General features: G+C 42.4%; 1 protein-coding gene across 10 annotated transcripts in view; it reads left to right on the plus strand.

The window, feature by feature from the left end:
• Window positions 1-679: 679 nt before the first annotated feature.
• The window catches only part of LOC149310106 (pituitary adenylate cyclase-activating polypeptide type I receptor-like), a 130,281-nt gene continuing 104,993 nt past the window's right edge, over window positions 680-25,967 (plus strand). For 7 of the 10 annotated variants that reach the window (XM_089533707.1, XM_089533713.1, XM_089533712.1 and 4 more), the window contains exon 1: window positions 3,677-4,325. The gene's annotated coding sequence lies outside the window, so the exon portion shown is untranslated. Of the gene's footprint in view, window positions 852-3,676; window positions 4,326-15,462; window positions 15,504-17,665; window positions 17,815-18,983; window positions 19,065-25,967 lie in introns of those variants that run through there. The other 3 variants (XM_089533708.1, XM_089533709.1, XM_089533710.1) reach the window with 3 other exon arrangements.

Genomic DNA, 25,967 nt, shown 5'->3' on the forward strand with positions numbered 1-25,967 from the left:
TTATGATATGAGTAACATTAATACAAAAACATTCCTAAGGATTCTGTGTGGTGTGGTATGCGAGGAGGTCAATGGGGGTGTGTTTGACACTTTGAGTTACCACACCAGGTGATGCCAACCCTAGTGATGCGACTGCACTGGCTACCATTATGCAATCGACACTTGTGTGTAATAATGTCACAACAACCACTAGATAAATGGTTCCCAAACTGTGGTCCTCCAGGTGCTTTGGGCTTCAGCTTTCAGAAACCTCAGCCATCTTGGCTAATGGTCTCCGATTCTGGGTTTCAAAGTTCAAAACGCCTGGAAGGCTAGAGTTTGGGAATCATTGCTATAGATGAATATGAACATTGCAAACTACTCAGTTCTATTTCTCATACGCTTAAGTCCCAGGCTGAACTCCACCCAGACTAAGTCTTGGGAAGGTTAGCTTTAAATATAAACTCAGCACAGTTTATTCCTTTTGGCTTTAGCCCAATATCGAGGGCCAATGAAAAGAGAACCACCACCTCAATTGAATCCCGGTTTGCTCATGAGCACAGGCGTAGAGCAGCAGCAAACAATGTTATCTGCGGCTGAGGCAGAAGCTTACTTCAAAATTTAAAATTCAGCAACGCACTTTGCACAGATTGAATTCAACCCTGATTTGGAACCCTATGAGGTTCTGTGCTCCCACGGCTGTTCCAGCCCAGCTATTCTGGAATGTACACCTCTCTCTCATTGCTGCTTGTTTTTCCCTTCGGAAAGTGAGTGCCACAAAGACAGAACAACACATCTCATGCCTAAACACCAAGAAGGAGGAGGTGGAGGAGGAGGCAACCTGCTAGCCATCTGCCTGGAAATCCTTTTAGGTAAGCAAAGATATGTAAAATCATATCTTCTAACTTCCCAGGCTTGCTGTAAAGCTTTCTATTCCAGCCTCCCCTTGCAGCTCTACACCATTTTTGCTTCATACATAGACAGTGCAATATTGGCTGCTGTTTCAATATTGCACTGTCTATTCAACAGGGCAATCGAATACCCTCCAACTGTCCTGATTCAGCAAAGACAGCCCTGATTAATCCTCTGCTCTCCCACTTTTTCAGCTGCTTTTAAAATGTCCTAGTTTCCCTCTCCTCCTCCCACTTTACCCCTTTGTGTTCCGCTTGCTTCAATTGCTGCAAACTGAGTTCAAAATTAGTTGCTGAGGCATCACTAAGAAGGTGCAGAGAGGGTTGTACACCAAAATGGGGGTGTACACCAGGTGGGGCAGAACTCCCAGTTTGACTGGTGTTGCTGCTGGACAAGTAAGAAAGGGCATTGCCTCCCTTTCTCATCCAGCAGCAGCTGCTCCAAATCCTGAAGAGACTGTCCAGAAGCCACAGCTCTGACCCCCAGAGGTAGCTGCTGCTGGAGGGATGTGACTTTCATTAAATGGGATGTATCTACACCACATCATTATATCAGTTTCATACCACTTTGGCTTGATTCCACCCTAGAAAATTCTGGGACTTGTTAAGTTTGCAAGAGACTTCAAATGCTCTCCAAGAATGATCTAATGCTGTCATTCAAAGATGGGCACCAGACAATTCTTAAGTCCTTTGTCAGAGTAAAAATCCCAAAACTCCATAAAATGGTGCCATGGCAGTTAGAAGGTTGTCATTGTGCAATCTGGATGCACCCATGGAAGCTGTCCAGGTGGAACTTGCAATAAAATGTGGTGGTTATGTGTAGCATTCAACAACGACTAAGGTCCAAAACACATTGCAGAAATAATCCAGTTTGAGACCGCTTTAACTGCCCTGGATCAATGTTAGGGAATTCTGCAAACTATAGTTTTGTGAGACATTACACCTTTTCTGGCAGAGAGCTCTGGTGCCACGACAAACTACAATTCCCAGGATTCCCTAGCACTGAGCCAGGGCAGTTAAAGCAGTCTCAAACTGGATTATTTCTGCAGTGTGTTTTGGCCCTCAGACTCCAAGGGACCAGGGTTCAATTCCCCACTCACACCCTCTGCTTGTTCCAGTTTGGCAAGGCCATTTCTGAGGAACCATCCATCATCTCACTTTTTAAAGCTGCTTTTCAAAGGTCCCAGTTTCACGCTCTTCTTCTTACTTCCCCTCCTTCGCCCTAAAGCTTCTTTCAGGTGCTGCAAACTGAGTTCAGGAAGGATCTTGTAGCACCTTTGAGACTGACGGAAAGAAAGAATTCGGCAGCAGGAGTTTTTGTAGACTTCAGTCTACTTCCTCAGATGCTTTTGGGCTGAGGAAGTAGACTGAAGTCTACAAAAGGTCATGCTGCTACCTTCTTTCTTTCAGTGAGTCTCAAAGGTGCTACAAGATCTCTCTACAGACTGAAAAAAAGAGGTGGACAGCATGAGCTTTCAAAGACTTCAGTCTACATCCTCAGATGCATTTGGAAGTAGACCAAAGTCTACAAAAAGCTTATACTGTCTTCTTTCTTTTATTGTGATCACGCAATTTTTACGGGATTATCACAGTTTAAACCCCTGATTGCTCTCCGATTTCCCAGTGTGATAAAGTCCTTAGTCTCAAAGGTGCTACAGGATCTCTTTACAGACTGAAAGAAGTTGGCAGCATGAGCTTTCATAGACTTCAGTGTACATCCTCAGATGCATTTGGAAGTAGAGCAAAGTCTATGAAAGCTCATGTCGCCACCTTCTTTCTTTCAGTGAGTTTCAAAGGTGCTAAAAGTTCTATTATTATTATTAATATTAACATTTATTTATAGAGCGCTGTAAAGTTTGCACAGCGCTTTACATAGTAAGGGTCAATAAAATGAGGAGGAGAAAAGAATAAAAACCTGCCAAGAGGCGTACAATCCCAAACAACCACATTGCATGATTAAAATATCTCTAAAATAATACTAACTAGTATACAACAATCTCTCTACCGACTAATTCTACAGACTCACACTGTTCACGGCTATATCTTTGACTTCAAGAGGGCAACAGTGGTTTTCAATCTACTGTTTGGACATCAGCAGTTTGCAAAGCAGCAGCAACAACAACAATGGTCCCCAAACTGTGCCCTTGAAGAGATTTTGGACTTCAGCTCCCAGAAGCCTCTGCCATAGAATAATAGAACCCTAGAGTTGGAAGAGACCCCCAAAGGGCTGTCCAGTCCAACCCCATTCTGCTGAGCAGGAACTCACAATCATTTCATTTCTCTTATTATGGCAAATAGCCAGCACAGTAAAATAAATAAATAATTAAATTACAAGACAGTCGACTGGGTATAATGCACACATTTTAAAACCACTTCATTCATCATAAGAGGACCTTGTGCGAAAACAAATAACCAAATGGAACTCACAACCAAAGCACCCCTGACAGATGGCTATTCAGCCTCTGTTGCCCCTTCTGAGATTCTGGGGGCTGAAATCCAAAATCTCTTACAGGGCACAGTTTGGGGACCACTAGATCACTCTTTCTCCTCCAGCCAGGCTACCCAAGGCTCTAGACCTCAAGAGCCTTTTCAGATCCTTCAGGCAGCCAGAGAGAACTTTGATTTAAAGAGCTGTCAGGATTAAATCCCGCCTCCCCTCCCTCCTCATTGGCTCTCCTTCCCCTGCTATGCAAAGCCATTGGCTGGAGGCTCATCCCATTGCCTGGTCCTCCTCTCTGCCTCCCGCAGTCTCCCTTTGCAGAGGGATGCTCCAGCCAAAACCTGGGCATTTTCCCCCTGCGAGACAAAAAGCAAGAGATCCCTTCTGTGTAACTTTGCCTTGAGCATCCTTCCCTTCCAAAGCAAAGGCATCGGGTGCTTTGGGGGATTCTCTTTGATCTCCATCCTCTTGAGCTTCATCAGCTCTTCCCAAAAAAAGACCAAACCCCCCCCCCCCCCCGTCCATTTCTCATTCTGTTTTATCTTTTTGCTCCTTTCCAAAAAATCCCAGCCTCTCCTTAGCTTTTTAATATATATGTGTGTTTTTCCCTGCTTGCAAGAAATGGCTTCGTAGCCAAAATGAGGTTGGAGATGGGAAGCCAAGGACTTGGTCCCCAGTTTCAAGGTGTTAGTCCTCACTGAGGACAGGGCTTGGAAATTCATATCTTTGGTATATGGGGGATTTTTGTTTTTATTTTGCAAAGGAAAGAACAACTTGCAAGGAAGGCTGTCTCATCCTGGCAGCTGCAAGGAGGGAAGCACTCCCTTGATTTTATTGAAATTAATTTTTTTCTGGGGGGAAAAGGAACTTCCCCAGGTGGACTTTCTCCAGACTGGACTGCAGTGGTTCACTTTCTCTGAAGGGAGGTTGAAAGTGGAGAGAGAGATACTGCTGATCTTGGGAATCTCTGGATCTTCTCTTCTGGGTCTGGAAAGGTAAGGCAGATCTCTTCTGCATGATTTTGATAGTTATCTTTCCCTCTCCCTCCCCCCCCCCCCCCGTTGGTTTTTTGTTTTTGTTTTGAACCTCTTCTAGGTCAGGATTTTGGAGATTTTTGGAAGAGGAAAGGAGGGAAAGATAAGGAAGGAGGAAGGATTTTTTCTTTTTGCAAATTTTGTTATAAATATACAAATAAATACCCCCCCCCCCCACCCTTGCAAAAGGATTTCAAGGTGATGCTCTTCCAAAGGTTGACTCAATAAAGAGAAAGCCCAAAGGGAGGGTTTGGCTCTGCTTGCCCTGGTTGGGTTAGGGAAGGTTGTGTGGGAATGCAGTGACATGTGCAAACTGACTTGCTTTCAATGGCATTGGGAGGTCAGTCTGGAAAAGACTGGCCAAAGTGTGTAATATGTGGGGATCGGGATCTGGCGTGGAAGACCAACAGCTTTGCTAGTCACACAGGGTTGTGTGTTGGTATGTGACTCACGTCTGCTTTCCGACACATTGCTGCCTTCCATGCACACATCCACACATGGACTTGGGCTTCCATCCAAGCTAGATAGGGGGCATCTACACTGGAGACATAATGCACTTTTGACACCACTTTCTGCGCCACAGCTTCAGCTGATGGAATCCTGAGATTTGCAGTTTTGTGGTTAGTTTTTTGTGGGTTTCTCGAGCTACGTGGTCATGTCCTAGAAGTTTATGCCCAACGTTTTGCCAGCAGCTGTGGCTGGCATCTGTTGTTGGTGGTGTTGTGTGCCTCCAAGTCATTTTGGACTTATGGCAAACCTGAGTTGATGCTATCATGGGGTTTTGTTGGCATGCTTCTTCAGAGGAGGGTTTGCTGTGGCCCTCCTCTGAGGCTGAGAGAGTGTGACTTGCTCAAGGTCACCCAGTGGGTTTCCATGGCTGAGTTGGGATTCGAACCCTGGTCTCCAGAGGTATAGTCCAGCACTCAAACCACTATACCATACTGGCTCTATAGCTGTAGTTTTGCCAGGTTTTTAGTCTTTACTGCCAAAGAGTGCTGGCGCCTCACAAAACTACAAATCCCAGGACCCTATAGGATGGCGCTCTGGCAATTAAAGTGGTGTCAAACTGTAGTCTTTATACCGTGTGGCTGCATCTTAATCAACTTGGGTAAGCCCAATGATTTCCTTCTCACTCCTTCTAATCTTGAGACCCACGTTCCTTCTAACTCCAGATCATCTTGTACCAGTTAGTTATTGTCCATGGGGAAAACCTCTTGACATGCTCAGAGGCACTGTATTATGGCCACATATCTTCCCAGGGTATAGCAATGACTCTGGGTTAGATGTAATAGGTTCAGGGGTTCAGCCCTTCAGCAGACAGGATGCCTCACCAAACTGCAAATCCCAAAATTCTGTAGGATGGAACCGTGGCAGTTAAAGTGGTGTCACTGCATTCTTTCTATGGTGTAGATGCACCTTTGCCAAATAGGAAGTGAATACTGGTGTAAAGACCACCAATTTCTGTAACTCTCCTGTAACAGAGGACAAGCCATCTGAAGGAGAGCCAAGGACCATCCACAATCCGGTTAAGGCCAAGCCTTTTGGTTTAAACACATAACAGGCTGCAGGGTTGTGTGTTTCTGTTTGTGTGTAAGAAGGCCCTAGCCATGCAGCTTGGAAAGAAAAGAGGGCCAAAGGAATATTTTTGACATTGACTTCGGTCAATGCACCTAACTCTCAGCCCAAAATCCCATCAAATAAATCCCATCCCTTTATTTATGGACATTGGTTGAAGAAGGCTGAAGGTTCGGACAGAACGATTTAGGACTCGCAAAGGAGCCAACCCAGATTCAGCCAGCAGGGTTGGCAGAATCGATTCCTAAAAATAAATTTGGAAAGGCGACAGCTTCTCTAAACGCCAAGCATCTTTTAATGGGTTAAACTATTCCAGTGATGGGGTACGGGCCTCTTCTCTCCCACATCAGTATTTGGACAGCTGGTTCCAATATCATGCAGCACCCATTAAAAAGGCAAAAAAAGAAGATGAGAAAGACAGAAAAGCAAATGTTCAATTTTTTTTTTTAGCATATTACTTAAGCAGGGGGGATTTCGACATAGTGCGGTGGAAGTCTCATCCGTTTTGGCATAGAATAATTCTAATTTCTCTCTCTGGATGCGTTTTTGGACGCATGTGCTTGGAGTTGTCATGTGTCTGGTGAGGTTCTCATCTTTCCGGGAGGAACAGAGAGCAAGGTATGGAGGTTTACCAAAGCCTTAGCTTGAGCCTGTTTTAGTGGAAGACAAGAGAATGGGAGATGGCTGAAAAATATTTTGTAGCTGGGATTTGAATGAGTATAGTGGGTTTTGGAGCAACATGGTGTAGTGGTGTCGGATTATGACTCTGGAGATCAGGAATCGAATCCCAGCTTGGCCTTGGAAACCCACTGGGTGACCTTGGGTAAGCCATACTCTCTCAGCTACAAAGGATGGCAAGGGCAACCCCCCTCTGGAGAAACTTGCCAAGAAAACTCCATGATAGGTTCACCTTAGGATTGCCTTAAGTCAGAAATGACTTGAAGGCACACAACAACAACAACAACAAGTTCGGTTTGTTCTATTTTGCTCCTTAGGATTTTGTTGAACGGATTTGCATTTTAAAAAAATAATAATTCAGGGCTGTTTAGAAGCAATAAGAAAAGTTCTGGCTGGATCAAAGATTCATGGCCTTCAAGATGCCTGGGAGAAGCTGAAAAAACCAGCTATGAAGATAGTAAGAACTCTCTTAGGATTCCTTCCTTGCACCTGGTATCTAACATCACATCACCCTTTGAACCCAGAGCTTGGAAATGCTTCCCCTTTGGGCTCTAAATATCCCCCCCCCCCAACCAGCATGCAGCATGGGAGTTGCAGTCCAGAATGGTAACTTTTCCAAGCTTTTCTTTAATCCTCGAAATTACAACAGCGCCAGCATCACTTCTAGCTAGGGGTTTGATCAGTTTATGACAATCCTGCTGCTGTGTGCCTTCAAGTCATTTCTGACTAGTGATTACCTTATGGTGAACCTTTCACGGGTTTTTCTTGGCAAAATTTCTTCAGCGGGAGTTTGCCTTTTCTCTCTCTGAGGCTGAAAGGGTATGACATGCCCAAGGTCACCCACTAGGTTTCCATGGCTGAGTGGGGATTCAAACCCGGGTATCTAGACTCATAGTTCAGCATCGGAACCACTACCCCATGCTGGCCCTCTATGGCGATCCTACCTAGGGTTTTCCTGGCACAATTTCTTCAGAAGAGGTTCACCATTGCCTTCCTCTGAGGCTGAGAGAGTGTGACTTGCTCAGAGTCATCCAGTGGGTGTCCATGGTGGAGTAGGGATTTGAACCCTAGTTTCTCAGAATGCACAAAATGCTACACCACACTGGCATGGCTAACTACTTAGCCAAATCTACACAGGATACAACCAAACAAGGGTTGGTACATTAATGTCACAGTTGTGTGTATAAGTCCCAGTATAAGTCCCATTTGCTCAGCAGAGCTTACTCCCATTTAAACAGATAGAGCATTACACCTTTTAAAAATGTAATCCACATAGAGCTGGAGGCTTTGATATCAGGGGGTCAAGGGAATCTGCTCTGGGTTTTAGTCTGAACTGTAAAGGAGCTACCCAGTGTGGTGTACACCCCATATTCCAAATAGGTTTAGCCCCTTGGATTGGTCCTTTAAAGTTCGGGCTTAAATTCAGAGCGTATTCACTGTCTCACAGAGACGGAAGCCACCAGCTGCACCCAGCTATGTCCTGCGATGTCCATCCCAAATGCAGCAAACATTCATTAATTTGGATAAAATCAGTGAGGTTCACTTTCAGGTAATGTGTTCAAAAGTTGAGATTTGAATCCCCATTAAACCAGAAATGGCTCAAAGTGCATTTGAACCACCAGCATTTAATGCCAGGTGGGTCTGCCATAATAATCAGGCTAAATGGGGGAAAGAAATCAAATGGATGTTGAAGTCGAGGGCCTGTTACAGACTGCCAAAATAAAGCTGCTTCGGGTCTCTTTGGAGGTATGCTATTTAAATGATGCATGGGTCCTAAGAGTCCGGAGGTTGCGCCAAAGCCACACTCCATTCCTAAGCACTGGAGTGCAGCTTTGGTGCAGCTTCTGGATTCTTAGGATGCGTGCATCATTTAAACAGCATACCTCCAAAGAGACCCGAAGCAGCTTTATTTTGGCAGTCTGTAACAGGCCAAAGTCAGTTTTATGTTGAGTTCCTCCCCAATTTAAACACCATTAGGCTGAGATACTTTCCATGCATTCTTGAGAGAGCCCCACTGGACTTAACAGGATTTACTACGATGCGGTTGTAGTTATCTCAGGTGTGAAAATACCCAGAGAATCCAAATTCTCCATTGGAAGTATCTGAGCTGCTTTGTGCATTTTAGAAAAGCTGTTAACATCCCAATGCATACATCTAATTTAAAGAAAATCAATAACATGGGTTTTGCTTTAGTCTCTTGGCATGCACATATTTATTGTTCCTATCTGCCCTCAAGTCGACTTCAACCTCTGGCACCCCTGTGAATGAGACATCTCCAAGGCACCTTGTCCTCAGCAAACCTGCTCAGTTCCTGCAGATTTAGGGCCGTGGTCTCTTTGATTGAAGCTGCATCTGCACTGCAGAAATAATCCAGGGTGACACCAGTTTAACTCCCACGGATCAATGCTGTGGAATCCTGGGTTTTGTAGCTTGTCAAGAGCACCAAATATCTCACAAAACTAGTTACCAGAATTGCATAGCATTGAGCCATGGCAGTTAAAGCAGTGTCAACCTGGATCATTTCTGCAGTGTGGATGCAGCTTGAGTCTTTCCAGCTGGTATGTGGTCTTCCTCTCTTTCGACTGCTCTATGTCTTTCTAAGCATTATCATCTTTTCTAAGGAGTCATGGGCTCTCATGATGTGGCCAAATTATGACAGCCTCAATTTAGTCATCCTGGCTTCTACGAAGAGCTCAGATCCGATTTATTCCAGGACCCATTTTGTCTTGTTAGCCATCCATGGTATCTGCAGGGCTCTTGTCCAGCACCACATCCCAAATGAATTTATTTTGTTTTGTTGGGTCTCCTCTGTGTACGGCAGGTGCACAGTGGCAACCCCTCCCCCCCCCAAAAAAAATAGGTGCCAATGTTCAGTACTGTTCAAGGTGCTTGACCTCAACACTAGCTCACACACAGCAGAGTGCAGAACCACAACCCAGTATGCATTTTTGCAATATTTGGTAACAAGGCACTGACTAACCTGAAATGAGACACAGACACAGTTGACTTCTTCCAAAGTCTTTGGTGGCTTTTATTTTCCTGTTGCAGTATGTGCAATACATACAACAGAAGTTCTGACCTCTGTCAACATACACTGTCTGATATATTTGCAATCCAAACTAACACACCAACTCCTCTTTCCAATCCACTCTCCTCAACCCACACCTGCTCTGGGTTTCAGAGTGCTTATACACATTACTAACAACGAAGGATTGACACCTGGTGTTCCTTGCCATTTAGAGCAATATAATTATTTCATAACATCTTAAAGGGACATTTTACCCAACATCTTTCTATCAGCTTTCTTCATTATCCAGCTCTCACATCCATACGTCACGATAGAAAACACAAATGCTTGAACAATCCTCCCGTTAGTGTTCAGTTGCCTATCTTTGCACTTGAGGATCTTGTCTAGTTCTTTCACAGCTGTCCTTCCCAGTCCTCCTAATTTTCTCCCGATTTCTTGACTGCAATTTCCATTCTGGTCAATGATTGACTGACCAGATATAGTTTTTAACTATTTCAATTTTCTCATCATCTCTATTGAATTTGTGTAGATCCTCCATGGTAATTATTTTAATTCTCTTAATGTTCAGCCTTAAACCTGCCTTGCCATTTTCTTCTTTGACTTTCTCTAGTAACTGTTGCAAGGCTTTGTTATGTTGGTTTTTCTCTGCATAGTAGATAGCGGCAAATTTAACTGCAGCACAGAAAGCAGATCGCACAGTGTTGTTTTGAAACAGACGTACAAAAGTCACGATCGTTCAATTTCCATAATGTGATCTGGAGTCACTCCATCAAAGTCCAGTGGGCTTTGATATCAACCAGTGGCTATTCCCTGTATTGATCTGAGGCTGTCTGTAAAATGGGTATCCATCTATCAATGGCAGTCAAGCAACTGTCAGCCTTCTTTGGCTGATGTACTAAGCATCCTTACATGGAAACGAATGCGTCTATTTACTTCTCTTGGTTTGTTTTTGCCCAAGGAAGTACAATTGATGCTTTGCTGATTTGCACATAAATATGTTACCTTGCATGTATTTATTTGCACTTCAGACAAAGAAATGGAACCTGTTTAAATTAAATGACAAACAGACTTGTTGTGGCCAAAGTATTTGTGGAGTATAGCCTGTTTCATTAGAGACAAGAATTTTTTTTAAAAAAAAAAATCATTTGTCAGGTTGTGTAAACACACACACACACATACTCATACAGGGAGGGAAATGAGAGCAGACAGATGGGTCAGAGCACATGGATTGGAAAAGACACATGTGCCTTCAAGTCACCTATCGACTTACATCAACCCCATGAATTTCTTAGGGTTTTCTTCGGCAAGGAATACTCAGAGGTGTTTTTGCCAGTTCCTCCCTCTGAAATATAGTCTACGGCACCTGGTATTTGTTGGTGGTCTTCCATCCAAGTGCTAACCAGGGCTGACCCTGCTTAGCTTCCAAGGTCCAAGATCTGACAGAGTCTGGTGCCAAAATACTAGTGGATTTATTACATTTCTACATTGTTGTTGTTGTTGTTGTTGTTGTTGTGCTCTTTCAAGTCATTTCCGACCTATGTCGACGCTAAGGCGATCCGATCACGGGTTTTTCTTGGCAAGATTTGGTCAGAGGGGGTTTGCCATCCTCTGAGGCTGAGAGAGTGTGACTTGCAGACATTAAATTGAAACAATAACTGATACAATATAATAAAGTGATTTGTTTATCGTAGCTTGTAATAAGTAATGATAATACAACGTGATAACACAATCTTTACAATTCTTTATATTATCCTGGCAATTTACTACCTGTAGCAAGATTAGCTCTTATTTCAGATATTGTTAGATGACTTCAGTTGTGTGTTTTGAGTTTTGAGACATGGACCAAAATCAGCTGGAACTTTAAGCACAGACATGCCAATATCCCATTATTATTATTATTATTATTATTGAGATTACTCCAGGAGGTAAAAAGTGTTCTGAGTGATATAGATCCTCCTTCATCCACTTTTTAAAGGGGGAAAAAAAAAAATAAGGCAGCCTTCTTCTGTTGGATTACAACTCCCATCCTCTCGAGTCAACTATGCTGGCTCAGGGCAATTGGAACTGGAGTACAACAATTCAGAAAGGCCCTGGGCTGGAAGATTTGATTTAAAATGTGGACCCTGAGTCAGTTGGCTGTTCCCCACAACTGAATAATCCTTTGCCCCAAGGAGGGTTACATCCATCATGACTGTTCCCTTCTCTTTTAAATCCATTAAGAGAAATAAAATTAGAGAATGGGAAAAAAGAATGAAAGAGAAAGGAGGAGAAACCTTGTAGAGAAAGAGATGGAAAGAAAGATGTCATGTTATATCTTTTAAACTCCCTACTCTTAATGGAGTTTATCAGACAAGGGGAATTGGAAGTATAATCCGATGGCAATCTGAATGCAATCATGGGGTTTAATGTTATTGCGTGATAACCCACTATACACAAATTCGGGCAATGGGAAGTCAGTCCAGACACAATCATGTGGTTTCACATTATTGCGTGATAGACTGCCACACGCAAATTTGGGCAATGGCATGCTATTTTCAGGCAATGGGGAGCCAGTTCGAATGCAATGCGTATTCATGTAATTGTGCGAAACTAGCAACTTTAAGTGAATGCGTTCTGGCCCCACTTTCTTTTCATTTGAATTTAAGAGAAATTCCTCCTGTTTGATAAACTCTAATGTGTATGCTCTTTTGGAAATACTGCAATTGAAGGCTGTGTGACATATCAATCTTTAAAAATAGAGAAAATATTGAAAATGGGTTCCATTTTTAAGGCTGAGTTTAAAGGTGGGTCACGTAGGGAAAGTACAAATTCTTATCTCTTTAGAGTGGCATAGTGGTCCTCTGTAGCCATCGATTTAACCATCCACGGATTTTTTAAAACTCCAAAAAGCAAACCTTGATTGTGCCATTTTATATCAGGGGCACCATTTTGCTACCCATTGTATATCACAGGGCTCGAGCATCCATGGATTTCGGTATCAACGGCGGGTAAAGATTTGGTAACCTTTTTACTTAAATTATAGCCATGTATTCCATAGAATTGCTATGCATTAAGAAAAAAAGGAATACATTCTGGAATGCATAGGTTTTTCCTTTCTTATCCTGACAAATCCCTCAATGTTATTCCACACATCAAATTTGTTTCTGCTTTCTGGATGTCTGGTGTAAAGGCAGGATTTAATCTGCTCCTGGGCTGAAACCCTGAACCTGTTCCACTTAATCCAGTGTCATACCATGGAACATATGTGACCAAAGTACAGAGCAAAGTGCATCTGACCATGTCAAGAGGTTTTTCCTTTGGGCAGTGACTAACTGGTATGGAGATCATCTGGAATTAGAAGAGCATGGGCTTCACAATCAGAAGAGGAGGTTTAAACACATACATTAGCAATGGTCTCTTTTTATCATAAGAAGTGGTGGATGGCAATCTATCACTGCTTTTTCTGCAGTGGTCCATTTACTCTTCTGGAGGACAGATTGCCCCAGAGAGTACTTTCGATGTATTAATTGAGTTAAGCTTGTAGCAGCTCAGCATAGTAAGGACATTTTAAGAAGTGTGTTTCCCCAGATGACTCTCACGTTTCCCACAAATCTTTCTATGAAAATTTCCTTTGAGTGTTGTAGGGTGCATGATCCCCTCTTGGGATATTTCACTTTGTTGTTGTTGGGTCATTTCCGACTTACGGTGACCCCAAGGCTATCATGGGGTTTTCCCGGCAAGATTTGTTCAGAAGAGGTTTACCATTGTCTTCTCCTGAGGCTGAGAGCATGTGACTTGCCCAAGGTCACCCAGTGGGTTTCATGGCTGAGCAGGGAATCGAATTCTGCTCTCCAGTTGCAAGCCACACTTGGTCATGAGATATTTTACTACTAGCTTTAAGAAATAACTTTGGTTTCCTTTGAAATTCCTCATGCTTTCCTTTCACCTAAGGAAGAGCACACCCAGCTTTGCCTTCATTTTTGTGCAATGCACTCCATCAGACGGGGCACATGTGTCAGGAGGAGGATGGAGGTTGTGGTATTTATTGCTGTGGCTCTTGGTTTTTCTTTTAAAATATCCCAATAATGTTTTCAGTGTCCCTGGCTATTTTCTGGCAGTTCCCAGCCCCAGTTGCAACATCTTTTCCCACTCTCAAGTAAGTTCCTTTTTAACTTTGAGGCACATTGTTGTTAACTATTGTCAAGTCAAATTTGAGCTATGGTGACTGTGGGAAAGAGAGATCTCCTGTTATCAAAAGTCCTGCTCAGGTCTTGCAAACTCAGTGTTTTTGATGGAGTCTACCCCTCTATAATGAAGTTTTCCACTTTTTGTACTGCCTTCCACCTTATTGTCTTTTCCATCATTACTGTTGTAGTGAATCAATGAATCAACACTGTTGTACAACCGCACTATGGGGTGGGCAACTGTGGAAGGCTATGGGGCTGCAGTAACCACTAGGAGACCTTGGAAGGCTTCACCTGCTTCCCCCCCCCCCCCAAAAAAAAGTGCCTCCGTTGCCTCTAACAGGTGGTTGTTGTGTGTGCTTTCAAGTCATTTCTGACTTATGACGACCTTAAGCTGGATGTATCATGGGGTTTTCTTGGCAAGATTTGTGCAGAAGGGGTTTGTCCTTGCCTTCCCAAGGCTGAGAGAGTGTGACCTGCCCAAAGTCACCCAGTGGGTTTCCATGGCTGAGTGGGGATTCAAATCCTGATCTCCAGAGTCATAGTCCAATACTCAAACTGCACCACGAATGTACTATATACATATTTTTGTACATTGCACATGCTGTCTTCTAAACCAGGATTGGTAGTTTCGGTCGGTAGTATATGTACTATGTCATCCGCTGCCCTGGAAAGCTCTGCTCAGCTAACTCCCTTTAAATTTCAAGAAGGGTAGCTCATGAGATCATGAGATAAGATGTTGCATTGGTTCCCTTTATGAGAACCACATCTTGTGATCTGCAATAGTACGTCCACGTATTTCCTGTTTTCTGGTGTTGTTTGAATGATGTTTGGAAATTGTCAGCCTGATTGTTTGTTGTTGCTGCTATGTATTTTTACATCTGCTCTGACTTATGGTGACCCTAAGGTGAACTTATCACAGGGTTTTCATGGTGAGATTTGTTCAGAGGGGATTTTGCCATTGTTGTCCACTGAGGTTGAGAGAGTGTGACTCAGCCAAGGTCACCCAGTGGGTTTCCATGGTCAAGCAGGGACTTGAACCCTGGTCTCCAGAGTCATAGAGCCAGCATGGTGTAGTGGTTTTAGTACTGGGCTACGACTTTAGCGATCAAGGTTCAATTTCCCTTGAGTCTGGTGGCACAGTGGTTAAATTCTGGTATTGCAGCCACAGGGTTGTGAATTTGATCCCAGGGCCCCAAGGTTGACTCAACTTTCCAGCTTGTTGTGGCCAATTGACTTACAGATTGTAAACAGCTTAGAGGGTGCTGAGTTCACTAGAGAGCAATATAGAAATGTAAATGCTGTTGCTAAATACCATTCCCCGCTTAAGCATAAAACTCACTGGCTGACCTAGGGCAAGTCACACTCTCTCAGCGTCAAAGGATGACAATGTCAAACCCCCTCCAAAGAAACTTGCCAAGGATAACCTATGATAGGTTCACCTTAGGGTCGCCATAAGTAAAAAATGACTTGGAGGCACACAACAACAACAGCAACAACAACAGTCCAGCATTCAAACCACTGAACCGCTTGCTCTCAGTTGTTTCATACTTCAGAATTTTATCCCCAGTGTTCTTATTACAGGAAAAAGAGGGGAGATACAGTAACAACAGGATAGTGTATGTTGCTGTCACTATTATGGAATGATGTGCACCAATAACACCATGAGCTGTCTCAACTGTCATTAACAGAGAGGTGGGATATAAATAAAAGTTTATTATTATTATTATTATTATTATTTATTAATAACGTAATGAACTGCAGCTGGATTATTAATTTGGTCAGACTAGAGGGAGACCACAACAATTTTGTTGCAATGGCTTCTACCAGTATGTTTCCAGGCAGAATTCAAAGTCATGGTTATGAGCTATAATGCCCTCCATAGCTCATGTCCATACTATTTGAAGGACCATCTCTTCCCATAAGACTATGTTCAAGCTTTAAGATCATCAGGAAATCTCTGTCCCACAACCTTCCTAGATACATTTGACAGGAACGCTGGAGAGGGCCTTCTCAGTGGCTGCTCCCACATTTTGGAACTACTTCCATAGGGAGGATAGCTGGATCCCTCCTTGCTCTCCTTCTGCCAGCAAGGGCAAACTTTTTTATTCCATGGCAGGAATTGACTGCAATTGGCTTTTAATGGTGTGCAGGTTTGTTTGTTTTAAAATTCTCTGTCTTTTAATGAATTTTAAATGCTTTTAATTCTATAGAATGCTGTTTTCTTAAGAAAGAAAGAAAGAAAGAAAGAAAGAAAGAAAGAAATTGCGTTCAGGTTTTCACATTCAGGTGCATGCATCTGTTCACAAAGGAGACCCAAATGGTTGCTGCACATCACCTCTTCTGGCTGATATGGGCTTGATTTATGTAATGTTTGCCATTTAGAAAGCGCAGACATCTCCTTTCAAGATATCCTGCAGTTTCTGATCATTCGTGTACAACACATGTGCCTTTGACTTAACCGTATAGCGGCATACCTAGGTAACATCCCAACTATCAATTTCCCTCCACAGATCTCATAATTGCTCAGAAGAGTTGTTTGTTTGTTGTTATTATTAATAGTATTTATACCTGGTTCATTAGAAGTGATCTCAGAATGGCTACAGAATTCACTAGGGAGAAGGTTTTGCACTAAGAAGTATGATTGCTACAGATATTGGTGCAGTTCTCTAGATTCAGAATTCACTAGTAATATGCTCAAAGCTATGCTAAATATCCACAGAATCACAGAGTTGGAGGGGACTTCAAGGGTCATCAATCAATGCACTCCTGACAGATGGCCATCCAGCTAAAGTGCATCTAGAAATTAAGTATTTCAAGGGTTGGGGTGAATAAAAGCACTTACAAACACAACAGAAGTCATCTGTTTCATTTTTAATTTGAATCCTGCTCTCCTTTTTAATTTACGTTAGGGGAGTTGCTCTTTTCCTCCCTTGTTTAATGTTATGGTTTAATGCTTTAATTGTACTTTGCCCCAGGCAACTTAGTAGATAGAAGGTGACTTTTCTAAAGTTAACAAATTAACTAATATAGAGATATGAAGTGAATTGCATGCAAAACAGAAAATGTTGGCTGAGATCCTACCTCATGTTTGCATAAAATAAATCCAAATATGTGGTAACATAGTGGATGCACAGCACCACATTTTTCTGAATCTTGATATTTTACAACCAGTGGTGTATCTGTCTGTTCATCTGACTGATCATAGAGTTGGAAGACACCTCAAGGGTCATCAAGTCCAGCCTGCAAGGCAGGAAAACACAATCCAAGCGCTCCCAACACATGGCCATCCAGTCTCTATTTAAAAAGCTCCAAAGAAGGAGACTTCGTATCTCCCTCTGAGGAAGTATGTTCCGCTGTCAAACACCTCTCATCCTCAGAAAGTTGTTCCTAATGTCGAGGTGGAATCTCTTTTCCTGTGGTTTGAACCCATTGGCCCTATTCTCTGGAGCTGCAGAAAACAAATTTGCTCTATCTTCGGTATGACATCCCTTCAGATATTTAAAAAGGGCTATCATATCACCTCTTAACCTTCTCTTCCCAGGCTAAACATATCCATCTCCCTAAGTTGCTCCTCATAGGGCTTGGTGGTTTCCAGACCTTTCACCATTTTGGTGAAATGTCATGCTCCTCTGGACATGCTCCAGCTTCTCAACATCCTTTCTCAATTGTATTGCCTAGAACTGGACACATTATTTCCGGTGAGGCTTGACCAAAGCAAAATAGAGTGGCACTATTACCTCTCACGATGTAGACACTACTGTATCTTTTTGTTAATGCAGCCTAGGCTCGCATTGGCTTTTTTAGCTTCTGCATCACACTGTTGACTCATGTTCATTTTGTGGTACAATGCACAGGGAGCTGTTTCTGCAACCTCAGTGGAGAAAGTGGTACATGGAAGAGATTAACAAATAGGTATGCAACATTCAAGAAGATGTAACTGTGCACATCTGGATTCCTTTTGACTAGTCAGCTAGAGAAGACCCACTGAATCTATTGCTGAATGGTGAGTCAATGCCTAGGCAAATCTTGTTTTAATTTTGTGTAAGTTGCCTGGTATCCCAGTAATGGGGGAAAGGCCAGATATAAAGGAATTGCCTATCTATCTATCTGTAATCTATCTATCTAATCTCGTTTTGTTGGCAGGCAGAGACGTTATTAACGTTCTTATCTAAACAGATCTTCAGCTTTTAGCTGGCTGGAGTAGTGCAACAGGTGTGCTTGCTCTTAATGTATAAGAGGTTTTAATGTGCTTTTAACTATTTCAAATTAATGGTCAGAATCTTCTGCCATAGTTGACATTACATAACTTTACATATACTTAGCTACGTAGCAGAAGTACCAAGAAACCCTGTTCATGAATTGCAAAAATGTGCAACGGGCACCATTGTGCATCCAGCCCAATGTGCATTGGTGACTTTCCTGGAGGTTTGACTGGTTTAAACAAAGTTTATTTTAAAGACGTAAAAAAAAAAAAATCCTCCTGTGTTGTTGTGGTTGTTCTAAATAAGTTACTCATATATTTTTCAAGTCTAAATATTATCACTGTTTTGCAACCTCCTTACTGGAACAATGACAGAATTTAAACAGCATCCAGCATCAGCTGCTTCTTCTTCATTACTTTATTTTATAGTGCAAGAAATGCCATTCAGAAACAAATCCTTCATATAAGTTCAACCAAAACAACTTGCTTTAAAAATCTGAATAGCATTTTGCTGCTTATGTTTATGGTTTAGTCCTATGCTGGTGTAGTCCTACACATTAATACTAAATACAAAAACAAAAAACTGGTTAAAAGCAAAAGAAAACAAAACAAGCTCCTTTAACAAAACAAAACAAAACAAAAGCCAGGTTGTTTTGCTACATTTTTAAAACATTTTTACTTTTTAAAAACGTTTTTTATGTTATAAAAAATGTTTTTTTCTTTTTAAAAAAACCCTGTGTTTTCCCCCAAAACCCTATTTGTTTTCTCCATCCCTGGTTTCCTGGCTCCCCGACAGAGTAACATAACAACAACCCTTTACTGGATACAGACCTTACAAAGCTATCCGATTCTAATTCCTTGCAGTCATAAAAGTTCACTTGCAAAGATATATGTCCCCAACAGAATCCAATGTTTTTAAGTAGATTGTGTTTAAATTTTTTTCTTAATTTTTGTATTTCTGACTGTTTTAGATTTAACGTATGCTGCAAACCACTTTGGTTCCCAAAGGGGAGAGAAGGAGGATATAAAAGAACAAGGACAAGCAGCAGCATGTAGGTTTTCTGTTTAAGTGCTAATAATAATAAAATTATTATTGGTTACACCATCTGCCGTGTGTCATTGATTAGAGTTTTGAACCATCAGGGATTTGGATTCTGCCCAAGAATCTAGGAATCTGTGATGTATTGTCGGATACTGTGGCATCTTCAGAGCAGTGCCACTTGTTGTAATTGTGCTACAAATATTATTCTTGTTATGGTTATCGTTGCTCTGGGAGCAATTCCAAATGGACTGGCAAAACATCTGAATGACATTGCCATAGATATGATCACAACAGTGCCATTAGAGAAAGTGACACTGTTTGGGATACACCATGTTTTCCAAGGATTCCTAGATTTTGGGATAGGATGTGAATCATGGATGGTCCAACACTCCACTTGGTGATAGCTGGTAGATTGTGAAAGTGAGCCCAGTCGGCCCTCCACATTTCCTGCTTTGACTTTTGCAGATTTGATTATTTGCAGTTTTGATTAAGATGTTTTCTCTAGGAATCTCAAAGTCATGCACCTACCTTAGTGTAGTTGTTATTGTTCTGTGCCTTAAAGTCATTTCTGACTTATGGCAACCCTAAGGTGAACCTATCCTGGGGTTTTCCTAGCACGATGTTCAGGGGACGTTTGGCATTGACCTCCCATGAGGCGGAGAGAATGTGACTTGCCCAGGGTCACCCAGTGGGTTTCTTGGCCGAGCAAGGAATTGAACCCTGGTCTCCAGAGTCATAGCCCAATACTCAACTCACTGTTCCATGCTGGCTCACCTGCACCTACCTGCACCTTGTTAAATGTGTGGGTCATTTTTCCTTCCAATACAACAGAGCCCTGTAAAACAGATGCATTTTCTCCTTCCTGTTGTAAGCGGCTGGTTTTCATGTTTGTTGGGAGAGATCATGAGGAACAGTGTGCTCCGGCTGCAAGGTCAACCTGTCCTTCTTGCAAGTCAGTCAAAGATCTCAGCCCCTGTCGTTCAGTAGGATGGATGTTCTGATCATTGTGTTAATTCAAAGGCTATCTTGAGTCTTGAAAACAATTTGCTGCAATCATTACTGATTTGGCAAGGACAGTCCCAGTTAAGCGCCAGTCATCTCACTTTTACAGGTGCTTTGAATATGCCCCAGTTTCTCTCCTTTTCTCCCATCTCCCTTTCAGCTTACTTTACTTCCTGCAAAGAATGTTTTATCTTTTAAGAAACTGTAAGAAATCTGTAAGACTTTAGCATTATATGGGAGGTAATGTATTCTTGCAGAAATTAAGTTTTCTGTTTCCAGACATGTTTTCTGTATAAAATCACCATGTATATTCCTGCACAGAATAATAATAATAATAATAATAATAATAATAATAATAATAATAATAATATTTTTTTATTTCCCACCTCTCCCTGCGGATTGAGGCGGGATCACAACAGTATCAACAATACAAATGAATTTGCCTGCATGAAGTCCTGGACTATGTTTAACAATTGTGCAGAAATTCTTGTGCAAGGGCCCTCGCTTTCATCTGGGGCTTGATTCCAGGACCCCCCTTGCCATGGATGCGCAAATTCCATTATATACAATGGCATAGGAAAATTGTTGCTGCTGCTGTTGTTGTTGTTGTTGTGTGCCTCTAAGTCGTTTCTGCCTTATGGTGACCTTAAGGCAAGCCTATCATGGGATTTTCTTGGTAGGTTTCTCCAGGGGGGGAGGGGGATGTGCCATTGTCATCCTCTGAGGCTGAAAGAGTGTGACTTGCCCAAGGTCCCCCCGGAGTTTTACATGGCCCAGCCAGGATTTGAACCCTGGTTTCTCAGTGGCCTAGTCCAAGGCTCAAACCACTATGCCACACTGGCTCCTATATATGGGGTCCCTTATATAAAACAGCAAAATCAAGGTTGGCTTTTTGAAAATTTGTTTTTGGTGACTGTTTTCAAACCGTGGTTGGTGAGATCTATGGATGCAGAATCCATGGATACTGAAGGCTGACTGTATTTTCCTGGAGCAAGGAGAAAAATGGCCAAAATGCTTTTGTTCTTGAATGTGGCAACTAGATAGAGGAAGGTTTTCCTCCAGAATGAGTTGCTAACAGAAGGCAAGGAATATTTAGGGAAAATATATTCCTGCAGACCAGCACTAGTTTCCTTCAGTTGTTGATAAGTTTAAGACAGCAGTGGACAACAGTGACAGGGTGTGTGTGTGTGTGTGTGTGTGTGAATTTTCTGCCCCAGGACCTTTTTTACAACTGCACAGATAGCCCCAAAAGTTGCAAAAATACTACGATCTCTCTAGATCTCTGTGTTTGGTTTCTGGAAAGATGGGTATTTTCTTACAATTTTAAACAGGGCCAAATGGTCCTACAGTCTGTTTAAAAGATGGATTTCTTATTCTGGGAGCCTCCAGTAAATGCAGTTCATCCCCTCCCTTTTGGGGGGGGCATAAAATGGCGGACACAGAGGCAATGAGGAGCACAGAAACAGCCACAGGAGTTTCATTCAAACCAAGGGCCATACTCCCCCTTTTTCCGGTTTAGGAAGACCGTATCTGCGATGGCTTGACTTGTGATATTTGCAATCTCATGCCTCTTTTATTTGGTATGAAGGGGAAAAAAAACCCTCAGCTTGTTATCCATAGATAAAAGGAAGTCTCCACATCCTTTTTGTTCTTCAGGGGTCTCCTTTGACTGTCAATGCACGCTCTATAGCTTGCTTCTCCCCCTTGTGTTGCTTCGGGGAATGTGTGCCAGACACAGCTTGTCTGGATCCTTTCGTCTGTAGTGCATACCTTTGCCTATGGGAACATTTTTCAAATCTGGGAGGGCTTCGGGGAAAGGGAGTTGTGTGCATTGTCACATCTGGCTTTTGTGTGAGCACTCTAGGAGCCTTCCTCTTGACTGTTTCGATGAGCCGTTTTCCCATTATGCGCTTGGAGAGCGGGAGCCATAGGAGGCAAATATTTCAATATCCAGGGATACGTGAAAGGAAAGTGAATGTCAAAAACTGGTGTACTTTCAGAAGCTGAAATAAACTGAGCCTCCTTTTGCTTTGCTGCCCTAAGGGCCATTGTCTGAATGGTTTTTCATTTTAATATGGCTTTTAGCTCTGCTGTGATTAACTCATGTTTTCATCTTAGTATTGTTTAATTATATTTTAACTTATTCAATTGATGTTTTAGGTTTCTTTGAGTTTTTAGATTATTGTAAGCCACCTTGAATCCCATTTTGGGAGAAAGGTGGGATGTAAATAAATAAATAAATAAATAGTGACCCACTTGAACAGCAGGAATCACTTAGTCTTTTGGTTACAGATGGCATCCAAAGTGGATTTTATGGCCCCTCAGTGTGTCCTGGGGGTCATTCAGATGTCTTTTTTTTAGCGCAACTATGCGAATAACCTCACTCAGACATTCTGGTTTTTTCTCCCACACTATGGACTTTATCATACAGGGAAAATTGGGGGTTTAAACTGTTATTGTCCCATGAAACTTGTATGATCACACTGAAGATTTTCACACAATCTTGCAATTAAAGAGGACCTATCCCGGGAATAACCAGGTAATAACCAGCAAGAAATCATTCACAGAGGAATGATTTGTTGCTGGTTATTACCTGGTTATTCCTGGGAAAAATCCTCTTTAATCACAATGTGTGTGAAAATCTTCCCACGATCGCGCAACTTTCCTGGGATAATGATAGTTTAAATCCACAATTGCCCCCCATCCGCCCCCCCCCCCCCCCGTGTGATAAACTCCTATGAAACCTCGTCAATCTGCATCTCTGTCAGTTCGGTTGTTCATATGTGCCAGCACTCAAATAAAGATGGAGTCAACGATGTGAATGTATTCGAAACACATTCAAGGCATGCAGAATTTTATCCCATGTCTATTTGAACTGGTTATTCATGCTGCCAATGATGCGGATCTGTTTTAATAAAAAAAATATTTCGGGGGAAAATCTGATATCGACTATCCTGGATTAAGTGGGGGTTTGGGTAGCCACCACCTTCCAAACTTAACTGAGTTTATCCGGAATGCATGGGAACAATGGAGGTTCAACCCAAATTCATCCTGGATTATTCTCATGATCTGAATTGGCCCCTAGTCTTCCTGGACCTTTTGTTCCTCAGCATTTTCCCTCTTCCAACCCAAGAGCTGGCATCCTTTCTACAACTTATGCAGACACAAGTCCACTACCTCTGTGAGTCATTTTTTGGGTAGCTGTGGAGGTCAGAATTCTCTACTTACCTTACACAATAAACAAGCTCCCCATATACCACTTTTAGCTACTGCAAACCCCCTCCTCACAAAGTGCCAGTTGAGTGGTTGGCAGAGAGGAGAGGAATTGTAGAGAAACATCCAGGTGTGTTCTTGGAGCTGGATACACAACACTGGTGTTGTCCTCCAGGTAGTGTTGCTAGGTCAGGATTATTCTGGGCCCTGATGTTTTCAGACCAAAACCTGAGACCTGGTGAGGGCATTGGGTGTCATGCATTAAATACCATCCACAGGTTCTCACAGCTTAGCATTTTCTTTCTCTGGCTTGAATTGCACCCTCTGAGGTCAAAAACATGGTGTCAAGCATTATCTTGGTACCTCATTGTTACCTCATTGGTGCTGGGCATATGTAAATAGCTACCCAGTGTTGTTGCAGAGTGCTCTGGATTTTCCTGGAAAATCTGAAGCAAAAGGTACATTTTAAAAAATTGATTAAAGGGAGAGATGGCCTGGATTCAGTACAGAACTGGCCTTCCCATGTGAAGACAATCTGCATTTGAATCAGGGCTTTGGACATGCATCATGCGGACAAGGCAACATTAGGCTGGGGAGAAACCCATATAAACATGCCCTAGGTTTGCAGACACAGCCCCTGTTTTATTATTCCCCATTTCACACAAGGTCATGAAGCAGGCATATTGTCATGCTGTACTGTGTCAACATGGTAAGGTACTACACTTAGACAGAAAAAACCCAAAATGCACAAATATAGGATGGAGGACACCTGGCTTGACCACAGTACATGTGAAAGGGATCTAGGAGCCCTAGTAGAGCACAAGTTCAAGATGAGTCAACAGCGTGATGCAGCAGCTAAAAGAGTTAATGCAATTCTAGGCTGCATTAATACAAATATAGTGTCTGGATCAAGGGAAGTAATAGTACCACTCTATTCTGCTGTCATCAGATCTCACCTGGAATACTGTGTCCAGTTCTGGACACCACAATTCAAAAAGGATGTTGAAAAGCTGGAGTGTGTCCAGAGGAGGGCAACCAAAATGATGAAAGGTCTGAACACCACCAAGCCTTATGAGGAGCTGCTCAGGGAGCTGGGTATTAGCCCAATGAAAAGAAGGTTAAGAGAGGACATGATAGTCCTGTTTAAATTTTTGAATGGATGTCATACTGAAGATGAAGCAAATTTCTTTTCTGCAGCTCCTGAGAAATAGGACCTGGAGCAGTGGATTTGAACTAGAGGAAAAGAGATTCCACCTCAACATTAGGAAGAACTTCTTGACAGTAAGAGCTGTTCAGCAATGGAAGACATTCCCTCGGAGGGTGGTGGAATCTCCTTCTTTGGAGGGTTTTAAACAGTGTTTGGATGGCCATCTGTCTGGGGTGTTTTGATTGCATCTTTCTACATGGAAGAATGGGGTTGAATATGATGACCCTTGCGGTCTCTTCCAACTCTGTGATTCTATGATTCTGTGATATTCTGCAGGGGAAGAATGTAATGCAACCACACTGTAACTACATCAGTGTAGGTTTAAACCATTCAAGCACATTGTTGGATCTTGGCTGATAGATCTAATATATTCTTGTTGCCATTGACTGTAAGATACACACACACACACACACACACACACACTGTCTCAGATTCCCTCCGCAGTTTATCCATGAAGTCAGAAGGTCATCATAAAATAAATGGATTAATTTTCAGATGTCATCTCACATAATACAGTTTTGGCAGATCCATTTCAGGCTGGAAGGGGGGTGCGAGCTGGCTTAGCATGGATCCTACTTATTAAAACGAAAAAGGAGCTGGGAGCAGAATGAGTTTCCCACTCGAGTCTTTGAGCAAACAGCCCAAGACGGCTGCTGTTCTTACCTCATCCGCTTTGTACACCGACGTGACAGTCCTATTAATTTCCTTGAAGCCACCTACATGAAGTGTCGGAAGTGGCTCTCCCTCTCCGTTCCCCCATTGTCCTGTAATTGGCTCTTTTCAGGGGGATGCTGCAAATCCCAGATGAAATGGGATGCTAACTGGGTGTGCTCTCCACTTTAAACCCATATTTTCCAGAAGCAAAGAACATCTGTTTGAAACAGCTGACGTTACGAGCGTATTTTAAAACAGCATAGCCCCACTTGGGACTGAATGGCATTGCTGAATTTGTACAACTCCCAGGAAATGCTCTTTTTTTTGTTGTTTATCAAAAGGGGGGGGGAAATAAAAGATAGAAGCAGCCTCTACAGTAAAGAAAACAACTTTGCTTAGTGCTTTCAAATAAGCATGCTCATGTTTGCATGAAGCATGCAAAAGCATGGAATTGGCTTAGAATCCAATCTTTCAAAGTGACCATATGGAAAATTAGTGTACAGGATTCAATGCAATTATCATCATTTTTGGAAAGCCAGCATCGTATAGTGTTTGAGTAGGATTCTAGGAGAGCAGAGTTCGAATCCTCACTTGGTCATGGTAAACCACAGGGTGATGTTAGGCAAGAACACTCTCGCCCAACCTTACCCAGCAGGTTTCCATGGCCGAGCAGGGAATTGAACCCTGGTCTTCAAAGTTGTAATCCAGTGCTCAAACCACTAAACCACATTGGCTCTTTGTTACTCTGTGAATTATGGGTTCTCTGTCAGCTGTTGCAATGAAGATTATTGTTAGTTTATTAATGGACTTTCCTGTGGTTTTTAAAAGGTGCTTCTC

The sequence above is a fragment of the Sceloporus occidentalis genome, unplaced genomic scaffold (assembly GCF_023333645.1).
Source record: "Sceloporus occidentalis isolate IW3139 unplaced genomic scaffold, rSceOcc1.0.p SCAF_7, whole genome shotgun sequence".
Lineage (NCBI taxonomy): Eukaryota > Metazoa > Chordata > Lepidosauria > Squamata > Phrynosomatidae > Sceloporus > Sceloporus occidentalis.